The sequence below is a fragment of the Nomascus leucogenys genome, chromosome 18 (genome assembly GCF_006542625.1).
Source record: "Nomascus leucogenys isolate Asia chromosome 18, Asia_NLE_v1, whole genome shotgun sequence".
Lineage (NCBI taxonomy): Eukaryota > Metazoa > Chordata > Mammalia > Primates > Hylobatidae > Nomascus > Nomascus leucogenys.
The window spans coordinates 97853531-97878056 of NC_044398.1; the positions used below are offsets into that span (position 1 = coordinate 97853531).

Here is a 24526-nt window from a genome sequence, read left to right on the forward strand (position 1 = left end):
AACCACAAAACACTGAAAAAATAAACTGAGAAGGACACAAACAAATGGAAAGGCATCTCATGCTCGTGGATTGGCATAACTAATATTGTTAAAATGACCATACTACCTGAAGCAATCTAGAGATTCAATATAATCCCTATCAATTATATTCTTCACAGAAACAGGAAAAAAAAAAACGCTCAAATTCATATGGAACCACAGAAGACCCCAAATACCCAAAGCAATACTGAGCAAAAAGAACAAAGCTAGAAGCCTTACACTACCTGACTTAAAAATATACTGCAAAGCTATAGTAACCAAAACAGCGTGCACTCATATTAAAACAGACAGAAAAACAAAGGAAACAGACTAAAGAACCCAGAAATGAATCCATATATTTACAGCTAACTGATTTTCAAGAAAGGTGTCAAGAACATACATTGAATAAAGGACACCCTCTTCATTAAATGGTGCCAGGAAAACTAGATATCCAAACACAGAAGAATAAAACTAGACACTTATCTCTCATCACTTACAAAAATAAACTCAAAATCGATTAAAGACTTAAACATAACAGCCGCAACTATAAAACTACTAGAAGTAAACACAGGAGAACTGCTTGAGAACAAAGACTGTAGGGCTAACACTTAAAAAGTACAAGCAACAAAAACAGACAAATGGGATTATATTAAACTAACTACCTTCTGCATATCAAAGAAAACAATCAACAGAGTGAAAAGACAACACCCCTCCCTTACACCATATACAAAAATTAACTCAAGATGGCTTAAAGACTTACATGTAAAGCCCGTAACTATAAAAACACTGGAAGACAATCTAGGCAATACCATCCGGTACATAGTGATGGGCTAAGAGTTCATGGTGAAGATGCCAAAAGCAATTGCAACAAAAGCAAAAATTGACAAATGGGACCTAATTAAATGAAAGAGCTTCTGCACAGCAGAAGAAACTATCAAAAAACAAACAGACATTTCTCAGAAGAAGATATACAAATCACCAAGTTTATGAAAACATCATATCATCTCACACTTGTTAGAATGGCTATTACTAAAAAGACAAAGCACAACAAATGCTGGCAAGTATCTGAAGATAAGAAAATTATTGTATATTGTTGGTGGGAATGTAAATTAGTACAGCCATTATTTTAAAAAGAACAGAGATTTCTCAAAAAACTAAGGACAGATCTACCATATGATCCAGCACTCCCACTCCTGGGTATATATCCAAAAAAAAGGATATCAGTGTATCAATGGGATACCTGTACCCCTATATTTACTGCAGCACTAATTGCAATAGACAAGATATGGAATCAATCTAAGTGTCAATTAATGGATGAATGGATAAAGCAAATAGGAATATACGCAGAACAGAATAGTATTCAGCCATAAAAAAGAATGAAATCCTGTCATTTTCAGCTAAATGGATGGAACTAAAGGTCATAATGTTAGGTGAACTAGGCCATGCACAGAAAGAAAACTATTGCATGTTCTCACTTATACGAGTGGTTTACGCTCCTGGAAATCAAAGCGGGGGCCATGTTTCAGGTCAGTAGGGTCAGGGATACGGACCTCAGTTATGGACTTGTGTGCCCTGGAGCTATAAAAAATTGGTATCATGGAGATAAAGAGTATAATGATAGTTACCAGAAGCTGGGATGAGGAGGGGTTTGAAAAGAGATTGATTATTGGGTATAAAAATATATAACAGAAGGAATAAGATCTAGTGTTTAATATCATAGAAAGTGACTATAACAATTTATTGTATATTTCTTTTTTCTATTTCAATAGTTTTTAGGGAACAGGTGGTAGTTGGTTACATAGATAAGTTCTTCACTGGTGATCTCTGAAATTTTGGCACTCCCATCACCAGAGCAGTTTACCCAATGTATAGTCTTTTATCTCTTACCCCCTCTGCCTTCCCCCTGAGCCCCCAAAGTCCACTGTTTCATTCTTGTGCCTATACATCATCATGGCTTAGCTCCCACTTATGAGTGAGAACATGCGATGTTTGGTTTTCCATTCCTGAGTTACTTCATTTAGAATAATGGTCTCCAACTCCATCCAGGTTGCTATGAATGCCATTATTTCATTCCTTTTTGAGGCTAAGTAGTATCCTATGGTATATACATATATAACACATTTTCTTTATCCACTAATTGATTGATGGGCATTTGGGCTGGTCCTATAGTTTTGCAACTGAATTTTGCTGCTGTAAACGTGTGTGCAAACGTGTCTTTTTCATATAATAACTTGCTTTCCTCTGGGTAGATACCTAGTAGTGGGATTGCTGGATCAAATAGTAGATCTACTTTTAGTTCTTCAAGGAATCTCCATACTGCTTTCCATAGTGGTGGTACTAGCTTACATTCTCACCATCAGTGTAAAAGCATTCTCTTTCACATCCATGCCGACATCCATTTTTGTTTTTTGTTTTTTGCTGTTGTTGTTGTTGTTGTTGTTTTGAGATGGAGTCTCGCTCCACCTGTCGCCCAGGCTGGAGTACAGTGGCACGATATCAGCTCACTGCAACCTCTGCCTCCCAGGTTCAAGCGATTCTCCTGCCTCAGCCTCCTGAGTAGCTGGCATTACAGGCAACCGCCACCACGCCCGGCTAATTTTTGTATTTTCAGTAGAGACGGGGTTTCACCATGTTGGTCAGGCTGGTCTCGGACTCCTAACCTCAAGCAATCCACCCGCCCCGGCCTCCCAAAGTGCTAGGATTACACGCATGAGCCACCGTGCCCAACCCTATTTTTGTTTATTTTACACGTGGTATTGCATTGTGGTTTTGATATGCATTTCCCCAATTATTTGTGACGTTGAGCATTTTTTCATATGTTTGTTGGCCATTTGTGTATCTTCTTTTGAGAATTGTCTATTCATGTCCTTGGCACACTTTTGGATGGGATTATTTTTTTCTTGCTGGTTAGAGTTCCCTGTAGATTCTGGACGTTAGTCCTTTGTCAGATGCAGTTTGTGAAAATTTGCTCCCACTCTCTGGGTGATCTGTTTACTCTGCTGATTATTTCCTTTGCTGTGCAGGAGGCTTTTAGTTTAATTAAGTCCCATCTATTTATCTTTGTTTTTGTTGCATTTGCTTTTGGGTTCTTGGTTACGAACTGTTTGCCTAAGCCAATGTGTAGAAGCATTTTTCAATGATGTCTGCTAGAATTTTTATGGTTTCAGACCTTAGATTTAAGTCTTTGATCCATCCCGTGTTGATTTTTGTATAAGGTGAGAGATGAGGATCCAGTTTTATTCTTTTACATGTGGCTTGCCAATTATCCCAGCACTATTTGTTGTATAGGGTGTACTTTCCCTATTTTGTTTTTGTTTACTTTGTCGAAGATCAGTTGGCTGTTAAGTATTTGGCTTTATTTCTGGGTTCTCTACTCTGTTCCATGGGTCATGTGCCTATTTCTATACCACCACCATGCTGTTTTGGTAACTATAGCCTTGTAATATAGTTTGAAGTTGGGTAATGTGATGCCTCTAGACTGGTTCTTTTTGCTTAGTTTTGCTTTGGCTATGCAGACTCTTTCATAGTTCCAAATGAATTTTGGCATTTTTTTTTAGCTCTATAAAAAATGATGATGGTATTTTGATAGGAATTGCACTGAATTTCTAGACTGCTTTTGGCAGTACAGTCATCTTCACAATAGTGAGTCTACCCATCCATGAGCATGGAATGTGTTTCCATTTGTTTGTGTCATCTATGATTTCTTTCAGCAGTGCTTTGTAGTTTTCCTTGTAGGGGTCTTTCACCTCCTTGGTTAGGTATATTCCTAAGTATTTTATTTTTACAGTTATTATAAAAGGGTTTGATTTGATTCTCAGCCTGGTTGCTGTTGGTGTATAGCACTGCTACTGATTTGCATACATAGATTTTATATCCTGATAAATGAATTTATTGTATATTTCTAAATAGCAATAAGATTTGAAATATTCCCAACACGAAGAAATGATCAATGTTTGAGGTGATTAATATCCTAAAGACCCTGATTTGATCATTACACCTTGCAAGCATGTACCAAAATCTCACATGGAGAATAAAAGTTAATGAGGCTTCCTCCTCCTGGATCCCCTGCTAGACCCTGACATGCCCATTCAGTCACAGGCAGAAAGGGAAGCAGAGGGCAAGGAGACCTGGCTGGCTCTGCCAGAGGCAGATCTTACCTGTCCTGCTTGCCCTAAAAAAGCCTGGTGACTATGCAAGGGACTGAGAGGTGGCTCCTGTGGCCATAGTATAGGCAAAATAACCCATCCACCAATAAGTGAACATGGCAGAAATACAGTCAGCATTTCCTCAGTCTTGCCAATAAAGTCAACTCCCCTGCTCACCAGGGAGGAGACGTATGAAAAGGGCAGAGAGACTTGGAAGCTTTCATCCTAACTCACTCTTCTTTTTGTTTCATTTTGTTTTGAGACCAAGTCTTGCTCTATCACCCAGGCTAGAGTGCAGTGGTGCAATCTTGGCTCACTGCAGCCTCCGCACTCTGGGTTCAAAGGAATCTCATGTCTTGGACTCCAGCGTAGCTGGGACTACAGGTGCCCATGACCACACCTGGCTAATTTTTGTATTTTTAGTAGAGACACAGTTTCACCATGTTGGCCAAGCTGGTCTCGAATTCCTGGCCTCAAGTGATCTGCCCACCTCAGCCTCCCAAAGGGCTTAGATTACAGGCATGAGCAACCCCACCTGGCCACCTAACTCACTCTTGAGAGGCCAGAAGTGATGCTGGAACTTTCTTCCTCTGTGGGTTAAAAAGGGAAAATTAGGAAGAACACAAGGCATGAGAGATGCAGCGATGGGTATGTCTATATGGAGCTTCTGTCTGCATCCAGTAGAAAATGCATTTCTAGGCACCAGGTTTAAGAGCGAAAACCTGGAGTCTTGTCTGTTAGCATTCTCCTTCCCCACAAACCTGAGAGGGAATACATTTTGCTCCAGCACACCCGGATGTAGGAAATGTCACATTCCTATTTCTGTAACTTCAGTTAAATCTGCTCTGAGCCCCTGGATGCCTGGCAGGTGGAGAATTCAATCTTGTCGTTACCAGCATTCCTTTCCCTTCTCCGTGGGCTTATGTAAGAATTCTGGGCTTACACACTGTTGGAAAGCCAGGTAGGAACTACGTCCCCCAAACTCTCTATTCTTCCAGCTGCTCACGATCCATCAGTCTTTTATGGGCCATCTGCTATAACAAGACCCTCCTCACAGCATCATTCCACTGACCCACAGGCTCAGCCCCAGGGACCCTCACTATAATAGGTCTCCACTATGCATAGAAACTCACAAAAACCTTCTCTTAATCTTGGCTTCCTCTGATATCCAGCCACTCCCCCACTTCTCACCTTAAACACAGATGGCAGCTCCTTCCCATTGTTCCAAACCTTGGGGATTGTCCAGCCAAATTCTCTTCAGACACCAAAGCTTCACCTTCCCTCTTCGGGAAGATGATGCAAGTGCATCTGAGATCTTTGGAAGCCCAACTCTGGCCTCTCTTTGGGGTGGGCTGAGAGTGGGAACTAGACTTTCTTTTCCAAGTGCCATGTTTATCTTGTTCATCATTATATTGTCTCCAATGCCTGGCACATACTAGGCACTACAGACTGACACATAGTAGGTGCTATTAGCGTCTGTATAATGGAACTCTTGAGGTTGAAGCTATTAGCAGAAACCTGCCAAGCAAAAGGATGGAAAACCGACCACCAAAAAAATAAAAAAAATGAAAGCAATCGTGGTTTTGAGCTCTAAACACACAAGGTACAAGCCCAAGTTTGGACAATTTTAATACAACAGCCATTTTGCCTCCAAACAAGCTGGCACTGGAAACCCCCCTCTGTCTCTTAAAGAGAACCAGTTTCTCTTTCTCTAAATGGGCAGCATTTCTCCCCAGTGGCAGTACCCAGCCCACTGCTACCAGCAAAGGACTGCATCCAGGAGCCAACAGTTTGATAGTTTAAATAATATATTTTATAGGGAAAAACAAAGTAACATCCACATAAATCTGGAACTACCACCACTTTCCAGAGGCCGAATCCCATTTGTGGAGTCTCTTGCGTGTCAAGCACCTTGCAGTCAGCTCAACTACATACTTTTGGGATTCATCGCAGAGAAGAGTGAAGGTTATCCGCAAAATAAAGGAACCAGGGCTCAGAATTCCCAGAGCAATCCATGACAGAGGAAGTGAGTAGAAAAGGGAAGGGCGAAGTCAAAGGAGAGAAGTCAATGAGTTGGCCAACACCAAGCAAGGATCATGGGACCCTCTCCACAGCCCCACATCTCAAATGAAGTCAACAAAACCCATCAATCCTTGGTGTAAGTGTTGTATGCTCCCGGAAATGAAAGCAGGGGCCACATTTCAGGTCAGTAGGGTCAGGGATAGAGGCGGCAGTCATGGACTTGTGGGCCCTGGAGGATGGGATGATTCTGAGACACTGAATCCCTACACTGATCTCAGTAGAAATCTTAGGTAGGGCTTCAACATTCGTGGACCAAGGACTCTGTGGGCCTGCAAGCAACAGCCTTGGTGCATGTCCCAGCTCCATCAAACCCAACTGGGGCTTTGAACAAGTTACTTATTTTTTTAACTAACGTTATTTTAATTGACAAATCATAATTGTACACATTTATGTGATGTTTTGATATATGCATACAATGTAGAATGATTAGATCAAACTAATTAACATGTCCATCCCCTAATTTACTGACAATTTTTATGATGAGACATTTGAAATGTACCCTCTTAGTTATTTTACAAGATACATTATTATTGACTATAGTCAACCTGCTGTGCTATAGATTTCAAAGCATATAATCCAGCAACACAACTTCTGGGTATAGACCAAAAAAAAACTGAAGTCATTATGTCGAAGGGATCGCTACATTCCTATGTTCACTGAAGCACTATTCATAATACCCAAGATATAGAATCAACCTAAATGTCCATCAGTGGATGAAAGGATAAAGAAAATGTACTATATACACACAACGGAATACTATTAACCCTTAAAAAAGAAAGAAATCCTGTCATTTTCAACAACATCGATGAACTTGAAAGACATTGTGTTAAGTGAAATAAGCCAGGCAAAGAAAGACAAATACTGCAAGATTTTACTTATATGTGGAATCTAAAGAAGTTGAACTCACAGAAATAGAGAGTAGGACAGTGGTTTTCAGGGGCTGGGGTAGAGGAAAGGTAGGGGATAGGAGACACTAGTCAGAGGGTACAAAGTTTCCAGTAGGAAGAATAAGTTTTGAACAAGCTAAACTCCTCTGAAAGCTCAGTTCCTCATCTGTAGAGCAGGGACACATCATTAACCTTCTAGGGATGTTGCTGTGAGAGTAAGAGATGGTGTTCAGCACAATACCTAACACAGTCAGGTCTCCTTAAGCTTGAACCTGCATCGCCATGACCTCTACATCTCAGGACAGAAAGGCTCACAGCCAGTGTCTCAGTTCCCAATGAAAAGTGCATCCCAGAAACAAGATGAACAGCATGATCTCTAGGGGGTACCCAGCCCTACTGAGTCAGAATCACCGGAGGTAGAGCCTAGGTATGTATGTATGTGTGTGTGTGTGTGTATGTATGTATGTGTGTGTGTGTGTATGTATGTATGTATGTATGTATGTATGTATGTATGTATAAGAGACAGGGTCTTGCTCTGCAGTCCAGGCTGGAGTGCAGTGTCACAATCATAGTTCACTGCAGCCTCAAATTACTCCTGGTCTCAAGCCATCCTCCCACCTCAGCCTTCAGAGTAGCTAAGAATACAGGTGCATGCCACCAAGCCTGGATACGTTTTTTTTTCTTTTTTCTTTTTGGAGAGAGCCTCACTCTGTTGCCCAGGCTGGAGTGCAATGGTGCAATCTTGGCCCACTGCAACCTCTGTCTCCCGGGTTCAAGTGATTCTCGTGCCTGTCTCCTGAGTAGCTAGGATTACGGGCATGCACCACAACACCAGGCTAATTTTGCTTTTTTCATTGTTGCTTATTGTTTGTTTTTCACAAATAGGACTTTTTATTTGCCACTATTATAAGTCTGAAATTTAAACACATTCTTGGACCGGTGGTTCATATCCATCAGCTCATTCAACTTTAGCATGTGTCTCGTCCCTAGTGGGTTTTCCAGAACTACTACCTTCACCACGAAGCTCCATGCCTTTCAAAGCCAGGGTTCTCCAGCATTTTTACTTTTCTAATGAAGACATCATGGAGAAGATAAATTGGCAAGCCTTTTCTACATCTTTTCCAATGTTGTCTGGAATCAATTTATTGACCACTTCCTTCAAGTCGTTTGTCTGCACCTCTCAGGTCATGATTTCCATCATCTTCTGCATTTGGCAGACTGTTGGTGCTGAGCATAAGAGGTCTTCCGTATCTGATTGTTGCGTTTTTTAGTAAAACCAACACAAAACAGATGAAAGAAGTAACCATCAGTGGTCTTGACATCAACATGAGCTTCAGTCATTGTTGAACAATTTTCAACCATGGAACATATTTTGTCACGGGGAAGACCCATGCCATAGAAGTTAGTCAGGCAGTTTTTGCCCTGAACATCTTCAGTAATTAGCTTGAATATTCTAAATGCAACTTCATCATTGTGCAAATCAGCAAGACTCATTTCAAACACAAGACCCTTGAGACAATCAGATGCAATTTGCGTTCCTTGGGTCCTGGTGACCAAATCTTTCCAATATTTCTTATATTGAACATAGAAGGCGCTTTTACATCATACTGATCTTTCTTAGAAAATGGACTAACTACTTTCTTAACTCCCTTTTTGCCACCTTTCATAAGGCACTTGTCCTTAACAAATGCCATGGTGCTGCTCAGAGTACCAAAAGGCTAAATTTTATATTTGTGGTAGAGACGGGGTTTCACCATGTTGGCCAGGCTGGTCTTGTACTCCTGACATCAGGTGATCTGCCCGCCTCAGCCTCCCAAAGTGCTGGGATTACAGGTGTGAGCCACTGCACCCAGTTGCTATTTATTTTTTCTTTTTTTGTAAAGACAGGGTCTTGCCATGTTGCCAAGGCTGGCCTGGAACTCCTGGCCTCAAGCAATCCTCCCACTGCAGCCTCCCAAAGTACTGGGATTTCAGGTGTGAGCCACCATGCCAAGCCTGGAATCTATTTTTAAAGCCAATTAAGTGTTGAATAAAATTGCAACTTGGGCTGTTTTTCTTTGCATTTTTTACATTTCAGTGGTTTTTAATATATTCAGAGATATACGCAAACATTACCAGTCAATTTTAGAACATTTCATGACCTCAAAAAGAAGCCTCATACCCTTTAGCTAACACCCCCTATCCTCCCATGCCCCTATCAGCCCTAAGCAACCACTAATCAACTTCCTATTTCTATAGATTTCCATCTGAATGAAATCATGTAGAATGTGATCTTTCATCTATTTTGAAGGTTCATCCACGCTGTAGCATATGTACTTTGCTCCTTTTTGTGATGAAATAATATTCCACCATGTGGGTAGACAACATTTAGTGTGTCTCTTCATCTGGTGATGGGCATTTGGATTAATTCCCTCTTTGGGTTATTAGGAGTCATGCTACTGTAATTATTCATGTAGAAGTTTTTGTGTGGACCTGTGCTTTCATTTTTGAATATGAAAATATGGCACATCTCCAAGGAAGACATATCAGTGGCAATAAGCACATGAAAAGATGCTCAATGAAATTCATCATCAGGGAAACAGAAATCAAAACCACAATGAGATACCACGTCATACCCATACAGATGGCTAGAATCGAAGATACAGAAAATTGGCCTGGTGCAGTGGCTCATGCCTCTAATCCCAGCACTTTGGGAGACCAAGGCGGGTGGATCACCCGAGGCCAAGAGTTTGAGACCAGCCTGGCCAACATGGTGAAACCCTGTCTCTACTAAAAAAATACAAAAATTAGCCAGGCATGGTGGTGGGTGCCTATAATCCCAGCTACTCGGGAGGCTGAGGCAGGAGAGTAACTTGAATGTGGGAGGCAGAGGTTGCAGTAAGCAGAGATTGTGCCACTGCACTCCAGCCTGGGCGACAGTGCAAGACTTTGTCTCAAAAAAAAAAAATACAGAAAATAACAAGTGTTGGTGACGATGCAGAGAAACTAGAACCTTCATACACTGCTGGTGGGCTTTAAAATGGTGTAGCCACTGTGAGAAACAGTTTGACAACTTCCCAAACAATTCTACATAGAGTTACCAAACGACCCAGGATTTTACTCCTAGGTATAGGCCCAACTTGGGCTCTTTTCATCTATGGAAAATGAACTATGCGTACTTAGCAAGAACAAAGAGAGACAGAGGCAGAAATGGTGCCATAAGGGCACATTGATTGGTCTCTAGTACACATGGCTCCTACTGCAAATGGCCTCTAAATGACTTCATGAGTTGCTCATAAAAAAATCACCCTCTGCTCCAATCGTGGCGGAAGAAGTGTGGATTGGACCTGGTGAGCCATGGTAAGACTGACTGCTAAACCTTATGAACGATGAGGGGATTTGCATGTATAATCTTGACTGTACAAGATTTTTTATTTTATCCACTATCTTTGAAAACCTAACTCTTGACTAAGAACTGACTTTCATGTACTTGTTGTTGACTCTAAGTAAATTTCCAATTCCACATAGTCCAAAGACGACGTGCTGAAAAATCTCTCAAAAGAAAAATGCTAAGAATACAGGCATAGTTATACGGCAAATTTTGCAGAATTAACACAAATTGCACTTGTAGGTACGAAGCACAAAACATTTTCATGGGTAAAGAAAAAAGTGTTCTTCATTCTAGTAGAGGCTGCAGGATGAGGCCGATCAAGGTACTTGCCCAGCCAAACCTTGGGCTCTTACCTAATTTGTGTTAGAGTCAACTCTAATGGAGTCTGTATCTCAGTCATCTTTGTTTTTGACATGGAATCTCGCTCTGTCTCCCAGGCTGGAATGCAGCGGTGTGATCTCAGCCCACGGCAACATCTGCCTCCTGGATTCAAGCGATTCTCCTGCCTCAGCTTCCCAAGTAGCTGGGACTACATGTGCATGCCACCATGCCTGGCTAATTTTTGTATTTTTAGTAGAGACGTTTCATCATGTTGGCCAGGCCGTGCTCAAACTCCTGACCTCCAGTGATCCGCCTGCCTTGGCCTCCCAAAGTGCTGGGATGACAGGCATGAGCCACCGTGCCCGACCTCAATCATCTTTTTATCCTCCACAACTGGCAAGTTCTAGACACACTGTGGTTCCATACAAGTTTGTTGAATAAACAGGAGACAGAAAGTGGGGACTCTGGAAGTAGAGAAGATTCCAGAAATTGTGCATATTTCCCAGAGACTGTGGCCCAATTCCTCAATCTTGCCAGAGTTTCCCTATCTCAACTCAAACCTTATGTGCGGGCCCAGAAGCAGTGGCTCACACCTGTAATCCCAACACTTTAGGAGGCTGAGGTGGGCAGATCACTTGAGGCCAGGAGTTTGAGACCAGCCTGGCCAACGTGGTGAAACTCTGTCTCTACTAAAAATATGAAAATTAGCCAGGCATGGTGGTGTGCACCTGTAGTCCCAGCTACTCGGGGGGGCTGAGGCACAAGCGTTGCTTGAACCCAGGAGGTGGCGGTTGCAGTGAGTCAAGATTATGCCACTGTACTCTAGCCTGGGCAATAAAGCAAGACTGTCTCAAAAAAAAAAAAAAACCCTTATGTGTGGGCCTTGTTACAGAATTAATGTTTATATGGACAATACGTACATGGGTATATGTTAAGAGCATGAGTCATCCACAAGATTTTAGCAAAGTCCATTTAGAAAGCTCAATGCTTTGGGCTTCCACTTGCTTTGCTGCCTCTGTCCTCAGAAGGAGGCTTCAACCTTCCATGTAACCAGCAAATCCTTTATGCAGAGATGTACACAACACACTCCTCTCCTTGGCTATGACACCTTGAAAGTCTCCTCTTGGTGGCCCCTGGTGCTCATTTCAGAGTAGTTCAAATTAAGGTGATCAGCTTTCATGCCAATCACTCTACAAATCGCTCCTATTATGACCAATTTTTCTAAATGCTTTATTGAATTATTACTTAAAGAAATGTGCACATACAAGAGGTCAACACAGTACTTTCCTTACAAACTGAACATACTGGCCAGGCGCAGTGGCTCATGCCTGTCATCCCGGCACTTTGGGAGGCCGAGGTGAGCAGATTGCTTGAGCCCAGGAGCTCGAGACCAGCCTGGGCAACATAGTGAGACCCCCCTCTCTACAAAAAATACATAAATACAAAAATTAGGCAAGAGTGGTGGCACATGCCTGTAGTCCCAGCTACTCAGGAGGGCTGACGTGGGAGGACTCCTTGAGCCCAGGAGGCAGAGGCTGCAGTGAGCCATGATGGTGCCACTGTGCTCCAGCCTGGGTGACAGAGCAAGATCCTGCCTCAAAAAAAAAAAAAAAACTGAACATCTCCATATTACCAACACCCACTTCAAGAAACAGAACATTACAGCCCCTTCCAGGATATTCCTGGGGTCTCTTCCATCTCTACTAACAACAGCCTCCACCTATTTCACCTGACATTGTACTTTATGAAACCAGCAGTTCTCAGATGGGGGCTATTTTGCCCCCTGGGGACATTAGGCGGTATCTGGAGACACTGGGGGTTGTCTCTACTTTGGGGGAGTTGTGTTACTGCATCCAGTGAGTCCAGGGATCCAGGGATGCCGCTCAACATCCTAAAATGCACAGGGAACCCCCACACATACAACAGAGAAATTGCTGAGCCGAAATGTCAGCAGTGTCACAGCTGAAACCCTGACATACACGGAATCACACAGTATCTGCTGTTTCGTGCTGAGGATCTCTTTCACTCTGATCATTTCATAGGAAACAGAAATGTCATTTGGAGGCAGGTAGCGCCCAAAACAAAGAAAGTCCAGAGTTTTTTTTTTTTATTTAGCCTGGTGCCTTTAGAGCTAGGATTTGGTTTCCATTCTTTCTGTCTCATTTTCAAGGGATTTTTCTTCAAATGGCATCTGCTGGGCTTAAGACCCGAAGATCCCCACAAAGCTGAGATTCACATGGGAATTTTGTACACACCCACACAGGTAGACACTGCCATTTACATGCAGACATCCACCCACAGATACACACATCCGGAGACCAAGACAGAAAGCAAACTCCACCATAAAAGCACGGTCCCCCGAACAGAGGAAATGCACCATTCACTCCAGAGAGGTACCTGTTTGTTTAATTCAGCCTCTGATAGTCAGGCTGTTGCCAAGCCCAGCTCTGAAAGTCTTCCCCTCTAGGAAAGAGAGATGGATTTTTTCTTTACTCAAGAATATAGATCGAAGAAAAACAAACACTTCTGCATCTCAAAGCAGGCTCTTCCTCCTGAGCTACACATATTGATCAGCATTTTATTGTCAATTTTCTTTTATTTGAACTGGAGAAAAATATAATCTAATTATGTTCTTACTGACAGTTGGGAATGAGTCACACTAAATCCATTTCTCTGGGTTCTCATGATTAAGGTATTTAATTTGGGGGACAACAAAGCAAAAGCATTGGTCATGTTTTAATATAATTAGTACAGAATATATCTAAGGGGTTCAAGAATCACTGTAGCAAGAAGCTCATTCTGCAGTAAAAGGGGGGTTCTGCCACTAGGATTGCATGAGGGTGGTCCATGGCTGCACCGTTTCATCAATGTCTCTTCAAGAGTCCATGGAACGTGGAATGGGAAAGACTGAAATAGTCCAAGTCTTGGCTAAGCTTCTATAAAGCGGTGTTAGGAGCTGATAAAATAACCTGGTCTTTACAGACATCCCACACTGTAGTTCTCTAAGCTACAGATTCTCAGATTTTTCTATTTTATAAACCAGTAAAAATATTTTTTTAATTTGAGAACCAACATAAGGTTGCTATTTTTTTTTCTTTTTGGTAAGAAGGAACTTATTTAAACTATCAGTTTTACACACACACACACACACACACAGAGACACAGACACACAGACACACAGAAATTCCACCATGATTGGTCAGAATAGGTTAGATTTTGCTTCAATAACAAACAACTCCTAAATCTTGGTAACTTCAAACATCAGTTGTTTTTCTCACTCATGCTACAACTGCAGGGAGGTGTGGGGTGCTCTGTTTCCCATCAAACTTGCCCTAAGACTAAGGCTAATGGGGGTTGCATTACCTCGAGTATCACCAAGCAGGGAACAGAGGGAGAAGAATGCTTGAGAGCCCTGTACTAAGAATTAAATGCTCCAGGCTAGAAGTCTCACACTGCACCTCTGCCCCCAGCCTACTGGCCAACACTAGCCACATCCCCTCCCCCACCACACTGCAATGCATGAAGACAGGAGAATTGGATACATTACAATTTTCTACCCCATGGCATTTCATAAAGGAGAAAAAATGCAAATACAAAAAATTTTAATAGAATAGAATATATACATTTTTAGAATAAAGAACAATCCTCCAAAAAGGACGGCTGGTGGTCTTTCACCAATGGGCACATTTCTGTGACATTGTCTCTGTTTTTCCATTTTATCCTTGACCCATGAACATTTTATACAGATGGTCCAAAGAACACCATTTGGGGACCACTGCTCTAATCAGGTGACGAAAACGGCCCCAAGAACAGAGCACAGTCTCCTTAGCAAAGACCCAGCAGGGCCAGGGTAACCACGTTCTCACCATCAATGCACAGACATCCACCTGCAGCATCCTCACATCCCAACATCAAACGGTGGCTCTTTATACCTTGATTCTAATGTCCCTTGATCTTCATAATCACTGTAAAGCTCTCTGGCCCCAAGATCTAACAGCGCCACTCTAGCTACATCCTGCAACTGTTCACCTCTCCTGCCTCCTCATCCCTCTAAACTTCTCTTCACAACCTCATGTTTCCTTCTTGCTTTACCTTCCTGCTCAGCCTGGACCTTACAGTCACCTTCTTCTTGTAATGTGCTCCTAAACTCGTTCTTCCCTGCCTTCAACCACACCCACCTGGAAAATTTCCATACCCCATTGATGACTTGCCTTGCAACTGCACAAGGGCTGCTGAATGACACTGGAAAGAATCACAACATGGATCTGGTAGTTCCACTAAATAATCTCACCATCCAACTCTAGGGTAGACTTCACTTCTGTTCAGCAATATTTTTAAGCATCACAAATAAATTCCAAACCATATTTGCTGTAACAATAGACTTTGAACCTCTTCCATATCTCAAAGCCCCCCAAACCCATCCCTAGGGGTTTCGGAGCCCACTCAGAGTTGAGTTCTCTCAACTCACTTCCATCTCACCCCTAGATCACTGTATCTTGACCCTCTTGGCTGCCTTTCCCATCTTATAAGGAGAAGCATCCTTCTCCTTTCCCAAGGTACCTTCTCCACTTGCGCCTCATTTGAGACGTCCCTTTATCACCCATTCCCTTGGAACTCCCATGACTCACCACCTTCACTTATCATTTCACTCATATTTTGCACCATGTATGTGCCCGGCGTTTAACATATAATCATGCTAAAGTCTCCACCTGCTAACAAGAAAAACCTTGATTATCCCTGCTATGCCCTCAAGTCATTACCCTCCCCGCTCCTTTCCTGTGTTCCCAAACTTTGTTGATCTTCATCAAACCCTCTGTCGCAGACGGCTCTGAAGTTTCCATCCTATTAGGTTGGTGCAAAAGTAATTGTGGATTTTGCCATTAAAAGTAATGGCAAAAATAGCAATTATTTTTGTACCAGCCTAGTATCTTTTCTCCTTCTACCAAACTTTGTCCCTGAGCCATCTCATCACCTATAACTACCTCCTCCATGCAGTTGATTGCCAGATCTGTATTATTCTACTGGAAGTCCATTCCGCACCTTTCTCAGCTAGAATAACAGAAGCCCAATTAGAATTCATCCTACCAGTTTCCGACCACCACCACCACCACCACCACCGTCACCCTGCCATTGTTAGCAAAACCATCTCTTGAGTGGAGCTCAAAGATTTGTAATCTCCCACTCCCCAGAAAGAGAACTTCAGACTCAGCCTAGAAGTAAAGATCCTCCAGATATGGCCTCAACTACCCTCCAACCCATGTCCCCAGTGCATCCCTTTGATGCCCCCTTCAGTAGAGTTAAAATGGAGTGAGTGTTTTTCTTTTCACATACTCCTGGTGTTCTTCCACAAATACAATTTTCACCTCTTGAATATTTTCAAGGATTCTCCATGCTACACACAGTGAAATCCAAACTCCCCATCAGGACCCCAGTCTCCCCAAACCCTCTTTGCACTTTTCTGCCTCCATGCTTTTCCTTGGGTCACCCTCTACTCTAATATAACCTTGTGTATTACTCCAGGTTCTCCAAAGAGCAGAGAGATAGAGGTAGAGCTATACACATAGAGAGAGACAGATTGATTTGTTGTAAGGGATGGCTCACATGGTTATGGAGGCTAAGGAGTCCTGGAGTCTGCAGCCAAGAAGCTGGAGACCCAGGACAGCCAATGATATAGTTCCAACTCGAGTCCACATCTAAAGTCAGGAGAAGATTGATGTCCCAGCTAAAATCTAATCAGGTAAAGAGAGCAAATTCTCTGTGACTCTACGTTTTTGTTTTGTTCAGGCCTTCAGTGGATTGGATGAGGCTCACCCACACTGGGGAGGACAATCTGCTTTATTCAGTCTGCCAATTAAATGTTATCCTCATCCAGAATACCTCAGAGACACACCCAGAATAATGTATAGCCCAATATCTGGGCACCCCACAACCCAGTCAAACTGATACATAACATTAACCATCATGTCTTGCTTCTACTCTCTCGCCATTGCTGCATGGCCAAATCCTTCCCTTATTTCAAGGCTTAGTTCAAATGTTACCTCTTAACTAAGCCTTCCCTGCTAACCCCAAATATTAATAGAATTGGTTTCTCCCTTCTCTGTTGTCTCAAAATAACTTGTGTGTTTCTCTTTTACTGTATTTATTACAAACTCCCTTATAAGTCAACACAATGATTCCCAGACAAATTATCAAAAGAGTATAAAAGAAGTCTTCTTTGAGTGTGAAATATCTCATGGAATATAGCACATGGCCTCTTCATGAAGAAACTACTGGGAGAGAAGAAGACAAGATGGAAGAGGCCAGGGAAAGGGGGTTAGTAGAAAGCACAATGAGGCTGGGCTCATACAGTGGCTCACACCTGTAATCCCAGCACTTTGGGAGGCCAAGGCAGGCAGATCACCAGGTCAGGAGATCGAGACCATCCTGGCTAACACGGTGAAACCCCATCCCTACTAAAAATACAAAAAAGTTAGCCAGGCATGGTGGCGGGCACCTGTAGTCCCAGCTACTCAGGAGGCTGAGGCAGGAGAATGGCATGAACCCAGGAGGCAGAGCTTGCAGTGAGCCAAGATCACCTACTGCGCTCAAGCCTGGGAGACAGAGCGAGCCTCCATCTCAGAAAAAAAAAAAGAAAGCACAATGAAATAAGTCAGTGGATCGGTGCCTATAATTTCTAAGGGAAATAGAGTATAATCCAAGAGTTTTATAGCCAGCTAAATTATTGCCCAATCAAAATAGGCAAAAGACACTATCACATGTTCAAGAACTTAGAGAATACAGTATTTCTGAGCTCTTTAAAAAAAAGTCTTCATAATAAAATTTAGTCAGCCAAAAAATTAAAAAATAAGCAATTTGTGAATTGAATGGCCATGACAAAAGGCTAGTGATGAGAGGTAAATCCATTTAAAAATAGGACTATGATTGCAGAACAGAAAGAAAAGGTGGTCACCTTAACAACATAAAAGAACCTAGAAATAACTAGTTTTCAGGGGTAAAGGGAGGGACTATAGGAAGTAGAAGTGCTAATGCCCTTTATTAAGTCAATTAATCAGGTCAAAAATTGAAACGTGGTTTTAAATATATAACTTCTTGTTTATTTTCCTCCCTAACTACCTGAGGATCAACCACCATGATGAATGACACAGTAACTATCTGGACCAGGAAGTTCATGACCAATCGACTGCTCCAGAGGAAACAAATGGTCACCAAAGTCCTTCACCCTGGGAAGGCAACAAAATGTACAAGACCACAATGGATGTGATTTTCATATTAATATTTGGACTCAGAACCCATTTTGGTGGTGGTTAAACAATGGGCTTTGGCATGCTATCTGGTTCTTTGAATTATGCAAAGAAAAATGAACTCAAACATAGACTTGCAAGATATGGCTGGCATGAGAAGAAGAAGTCCTCGGGAAAACAGCAAAAGGAATGCAAGGGCAGAATGAAGTCAAGAGACTGCAAAGGCCAATGTCGGTGCTGGCAAAAAGCAAAAAGAGTAAAGATTTTGCAATGACTTTATTAGCAGTGACTGTACAAATTTTTCATGAGATGCTCAATCAACTGTAAAGAATTTTACATGTATATATAAAACATCTTAATATTTTTCATCACCTTTGATTTCTTAGATGTTCTAGAAACTGATTTCTGGTAAGAAAAAACCTACATTTATCTGAGTTGACAAGTTCCTTCAGTTTCACTTCCATTTCTTTTTCTTCAGATAAATCTACATAGCATTCAATTTGTTACTGCTTGTTTTTAAAATCTCATTTTGTGTGATCAGAAGTGTCTGTTCATGTCTCTAGCCAACTTTGTGCATAGCAAGGAATGCTGTTCACTTAATATTAAGGTTTATTTCTTGGGGTCGTGAGATTTGGGATGATTTCTCTCCCTTTTTGTGCTTTTCTGTATTCATTAATTTTTTTAAGACATTGTCACTAATGTCCTTCATATCAATATTTGGACTCAGAACCCATTTTGGTGGTGGTTAAACAATCGTCACCCATATTGGAGTGCAGTGGTATGATCTCATCTCACCAAACCTCTGCCTCCCAGGCTTAAGCAATTCTCCTGCCTCAGTTTCCCCTGTAGCTGAGATTATAGGCATGCACCATCATGCCTGGCTAATTTTTGTATTTTTAGTAGAGATGAGGTTTCATCATGTCATCCAGGCTGGTCTCAAACTCTCAGCCTCAAGTGATCCGCCCACCTCAGCCTCCCAAGTGCCAAGATTACAGGTGTGAAGCACCGTGCCCAGCCTCCTCACTTACACTTTTACAGAAGATCTGATCATACCCACTCTGCCGAAATCAGAATGGCCCCCATGTGGTGTTAAATGAGAGTGAAAACTTGAGTTCAATCAACTGAGGGTGACACAGAAACATTTCCCCCAAAACGCTTTTGGCAGCTCTGCTGATCCATAACCTCGCTCCATTTCAGGGCAAGACCTCCACTTAAGCTGCACTGGCTTCCACTGTAGTAAGTCACATTAACTCATGGCAAACACAACTGAAGGGCAAGAAGATTCTTTTTAAAAAGATTTTTGTCTCTCACTTACCAACACATGCTGGCCGCCCTAGAGCCTGACTCCATTCAGCACCTGTTCCACTGAGCACCCACTGAAAGCTCAGTTCACAAGCTGAAATGACCTGGACATCAAGGAGTTTACAATCCAGGGGAAGAACAGACCTGAACACAAGTGATGACAATACAAGACGGAGTCAAAGAGCCCAACTTGAAGTTTCAGCAGAATAGCAACAAAGACTAGTTCCCAACCCAGCTCCCAGAGCCAGAGCCAGAGCCAGGCTGGCTGCAGGAGATCAGCTGGGAGCTTTTGCAAACATAAGTCCTAGCTGAGCCCCTAATCATCAAACTGTCTGGGAGTGAGCTCCAGGAACTGGTTTATTTAATAACCACCCACACACACACATAATTCTGATGTTCCTAAGGGTTGTAGAAACATGGAACTATGGAAAACACTAAAAAAAAAGGCACTAAAAGAAACCTATAAATATTCACTACTGTCCCAGGCATCATAAGGACACTCCACGTGCACTATTTCCAATACTTAGAATAACCTGCAAGGATTCACTCATGACAATGGGCTTTATCGGGATCACAGCCAGCCCTGGGAATGCTTGAACCTGCGCTGAAGGTCACCCCCTCCTCCCCATAGGAGGGGGCTAACATTAAGGAGCAGGGGCCAGATGGGAAATGGAGTGTCCTTTTATTATGAGACCACAGTGAGAGACTTTTTTTTTTCAGAGTCTCATTCCTGCCACCCAGGCTGGCGTGCAGTGGTGCAATCTCAGTTCACTGCAACTTCGGCCTCCCGGGTTCAAGCAATTCTCCTGCCTCAGCCTCCCAAGTAGCTGGGACTACAGGCGCCCGCCACCATGCCCGGCTAATTTCCGTATTTTTAATAGAGACAAGGTTTCACCATGTTGGTCAGGATGGTCTTGAACTCTTGACCTCGTGATCCGCCTACCTTGGCCTCCCAATGTGCTGGGATTACAGGTGTGAGCCACCACGCCTAGCCTGAGACTTTCAAGTAAAGCCACAATGGACCACAGAGCTTAGACATCAGGGCTAACATGGAATCTCTGTCATTAAATCTTGAGATCTTATTATCTTTGCTCAAAGAAAAAAATAATCACAATTGACATTTTTAGGACATCTGAATGTAAACTTGATCTTAGAGGATATTAAGGAATTACTGGTAATTTGATTAGGTATGACAATGATCATATAAAAAATGCCCTCATGTTTTTAGAGGGAAAGGAAATTACCTAGGGTGAATATCATGATGCCATTACATAACTACTGTAAACTATTTTTTAAATACTTCAGAAAAACAAATGGAGTAAATATTGCAAACGTTAATAGTTTTCAAACCTATGTGATGGGTATATGATAGCTCATTAAACTAGTCTCTCTACTTTTATGTTTATTGAAAATTTTTCATAATAATAAAAAAAAAAAAAACCTTGTCCAGGCACAGCAGCTCATGCCTGTAATCTCAGCACTTAGGGAGGCCGAGGTGGATGGAGGACTGCTTGAGCCCAGGAGTCTGAGATGAGCCTAGGCAACATGGTGAATTCTCATCTCTACAAAAAAATAGAAAAATTAGTCGGGCATGGTGATGTGCACCTGCAGTCCCAGCTACTCAGGAGGCTGAGGTGGGAGGATCACCTGAGGCAGAAGGTCAAGCCTGCAGTGAGCCAAGGTCACACCACTGCACTCCAGCCTGGGTGACAGAGTTAGACCCTGTCTCAAACAAGCAAATAAAAACCCTCTTGATCTCATTTCCAAAAAAAAAAAAAAAAAAAAAAAAAAAAAAAAAAAAAAAAAAGATTTTTTGAGATCTTACCATCTCCTGGTTTGGTACAGAGTAGAGGAAGTCGAGACAAAGTACAGCACACAAGGAATGGGGAGGGAGGGAAGCGTGGGGGAGGCTGACACTGTGGGCTCTGCCAGCTCAGTCGACCCATGCACCTTGCTTCATGGAAGAAAGGAATGGAAGATGAATCATGCCTTTAACACGCAGTGACCTTCCTCACTAGTAAATGTGCCTCCAGAAGTGTCCAAGAACTCAGTGCCAGAGCCAGGCTGGCTGCATGAGAATCACCTGCGAGCTTTTGCAAACATAGGCCCCTACTGGGTCCAAATGTATTCATCTCTTCGAGAGTAGGAGAGAGGCAGAACAAGGAAAAGGACGGGAAGAAACCAGCCTTGTGCACAGGAAGACGCTGGGATTCCTCCTGCACGTTTAGCGCAATGAGTCCTATTTCACAAGGTCACGGAAGCTCAGAGAGGTGAACCTGCCCAAGTTCCCATAGTTTGTAACTGGCAAAACCTGCCCAAACCTCTGTCTCTAGAGATGTTACCACTTGCTTCAACTCTGGAGCTGTCTTAGTTGCAAAGATGACAGATTCCACTCATCACTCACCTTTGTTTGCAGATATTGCCTAAGGTCCCTTGTGAATATTTAGGTCAGGGCTGTTGTTTTTGAGTTTTTTGTTTGTTTCTTTTTTTTTTTTTTTACAAAGCAATCTTGTAGAAAGAACCCAAAGTGGTTCCCCCATTTAAGACCCTGCAAACAGGGAGACCAGAGTCTGGGGTCCTGGTCTGGTTTCCACACCTTCCTTAGATTTCTCTGTGTGTAAAATCCAACAACAATCTTTGACAAATTGCCTCCCCCAGGGGAGAGATGCAGGAAGTGTTAACTTTGCTTTTTTTTTTTTTTTTTTTTTTTTTCTTTTTCAAGACAGAGCCTCACTCTGTTGTCCAGGCTGGAGTGCAGTGGTGCAATCTCGGCTCACTGCAACCTCTGCCTCCTGAGCTCAAATGATTCTTGTGCCTCAGCCTCCCAAGTAGCTGGGACTACAGGCAGATGCCACCACACCCGGCTAATTTTTGTATTTTTAATAGAGATGGGGTTTCGCATATTGGCCAGGCTGGTATCGAACTCCTGCCCTCAAGTGATCCAACCCCCTCAGCCTCTCAAAGTGCTAGGACTACTATAGGCATGAGCCACCATGCCCAGCCACTTTGCTATTTTTTTTAATAGACAGCTTCGAGATCCAGTATGATTTCACAGATTATGAAACATCACAGGCAAAGAAGAACACTTTGCATTCAAATAGTAGAATGTTTTCATTTTCAAAGAGCTCTCACCTGCCATCTAATCTTGTCTTCCTAGCAGTCCTGGGAGAGAAGCAGGTGTGGTTTCCAATCCCACTTTCCAGAAGAGGAGACGGAGGCAGAGGCTTTGCAGACACACAGAGGACATGTGAGGACAGGTGAAGGTCATGGTCATTGACAGCCCCCTCCCCCAACTTGACATTCCCAGATCTGGTGGACTTCCAGCCAGAGACAGAAGGACTGGATCACTCAACTCTGCCATGGGTGCCAGGACCCAATTTTTCCCTGGCTAACTCAGTCACATCCTGTCTGGGATCTCCAACTACTACCCATCCCACAAGTCTCAGCTAAAACAGCAATTCAATGGGGAACTTTTTTCTGAGGCTCCAGGATTGGGCCAGGCCCTCTCCATGGCTCTCTGCCCTTCCCCTACTGTAGAACTTAGCACGTGTCTGTCACTATTGGTTCAAACATGTGTCTTTCGTATGCTCTCCACGTTATCTGCAGCATCTGCCAAGAATAATAATGAATGGTAAAACCTAACCTCTATTGAGTGTCGATGATGCACTTTTAATGTGACATCTTATTTAATCCTCACTATATCTGCAAGAGTAGAAGCTATTAATAGCCAATTTTCAGATAAGAAAATCAAAGCACAGTTTCTATAACTTACCCAAGCAGCTAGCTAGGAGGGAGCTCAGTTTGAGCCCAGGGAATCATATACCAGAGACCGTGTTCTCAATTACTAGAGCAGGTACCTCCCCAGAATATAGCAGGTGGTTAACGAGTCTTTGTGGAATAAATGAACAGAAGTACAAGCAGACGGACGAATATGTAGGTGGATGGATAGATAGATGGGTGGATGGATAGATGGGTGGGCGGGCAGGTGGATGAATGAATGGATGGTTGAGTCGGTGAAGGGATGGCTGAGTGGGCGGAGAAATGGATGAGTGGGTGAATGGGTGGAGGGATAAATAAATGGATGGATGAGTGGGTGGATAGATGGGTAGCTGACTGAATGGGTGGATAGATGCATGGGTAAGTGGATGGATAGTTGCGTTGGTAGGTGGGCAGGTGGATGATAGCTGGGTGCATAAGAGAGTGGGCTGGATGGATAGATGGGTGGGTGGGTGGATAGATGGGTAGGTGGGTGGATGGATGTATGCATGTCTGGATGGATGGATGGAAGGGTGGACGGACGGACAGATGAACAGATGGACTTCGGCATTTATTCGGGGTCCTCCAAAGAATTGAGTGATTTCCCTAGGGTGTCTCATCACCTGCAGGTAGGTGGGCAAGGGGGCTTGCCTCTGTAATACTCATGACCATGGGTAGTACTCAGCCTTAGTCACCACTCTCACCACTTTATTGACTAGGAAAGTCAAAACTGGCATTGATAACTAATGCAAATTGCATCTACAACTAACAGAAGATGTTGAGCTGATGACAGCTGGGCAACCAATAATCAATAACTTGGCTGTGTCATGTTACTCCCATGCTGGGCAAGTACAGCCAGGGGTTCCTTAATCCCTCCATCACATTGAGGATGCGTATCAAGACTTCCCCAACCATGGGGACAGGGATCTTATCAAATACTTGCAGTTCACCCCAAAAGGCTCATCCTCCTCGCTCCACCTGCACACGACCTTCAGCTCAAAGACATTTCCAGTCCTCCAGGTCAGCCCTTCTTCCAGCCTTTGAATTAACCCTGATGACTGCCTGCCCATTAGGTATCTTCACCTTTCATCACACAGCCTTTCCAACACTTTCCTTCAATCCAGCCCTCACTAAACGCTGGAACTTTTGTTGACAAAATCCAGAACAAGCTGGGTGGGGGATGCAGGTGGGAAGCAGGCTGTAGTAATGGGGAATATTTCTAAGCAATCTCTGACACAGAAAAGAAACTGAACAGGTAAGAGAGAGGCAGTCAAGAGAAGAAGTGTTAATTTTGCATAACTGAAGCTGAAGAAGATCAGGGAGGCATGGCAGACCACAAGATAAATATGATACAGACTCCTTCTTAAAAACGTGTAAACATCCACCCTTTCCTACTGACAACTA

At 42.8% G+C, this 24526-nt stretch overlaps 1 protein-coding gene and 2 pseudogenes across 7 annotated transcripts in view; 1 reads left to right on the top strand and 2 right to left on the bottom strand.

The window, feature by feature from the left end:
• The window catches only part of RBFOX1 (RNA binding fox-1 homolog 1), a 2489097-nt gene that overhangs the window by 2450065 nt on the left and 14506 nt on the right, over window positions 1–24526 (bottom strand). The window lies entirely within an intron of this gene.
• On the bottom strand, window positions 8052–8826 carry LOC100600370 (annotated as a pseudogene).
• LOC115831291 lies at window positions 17956–18324 on the top strand (annotated as a pseudogene).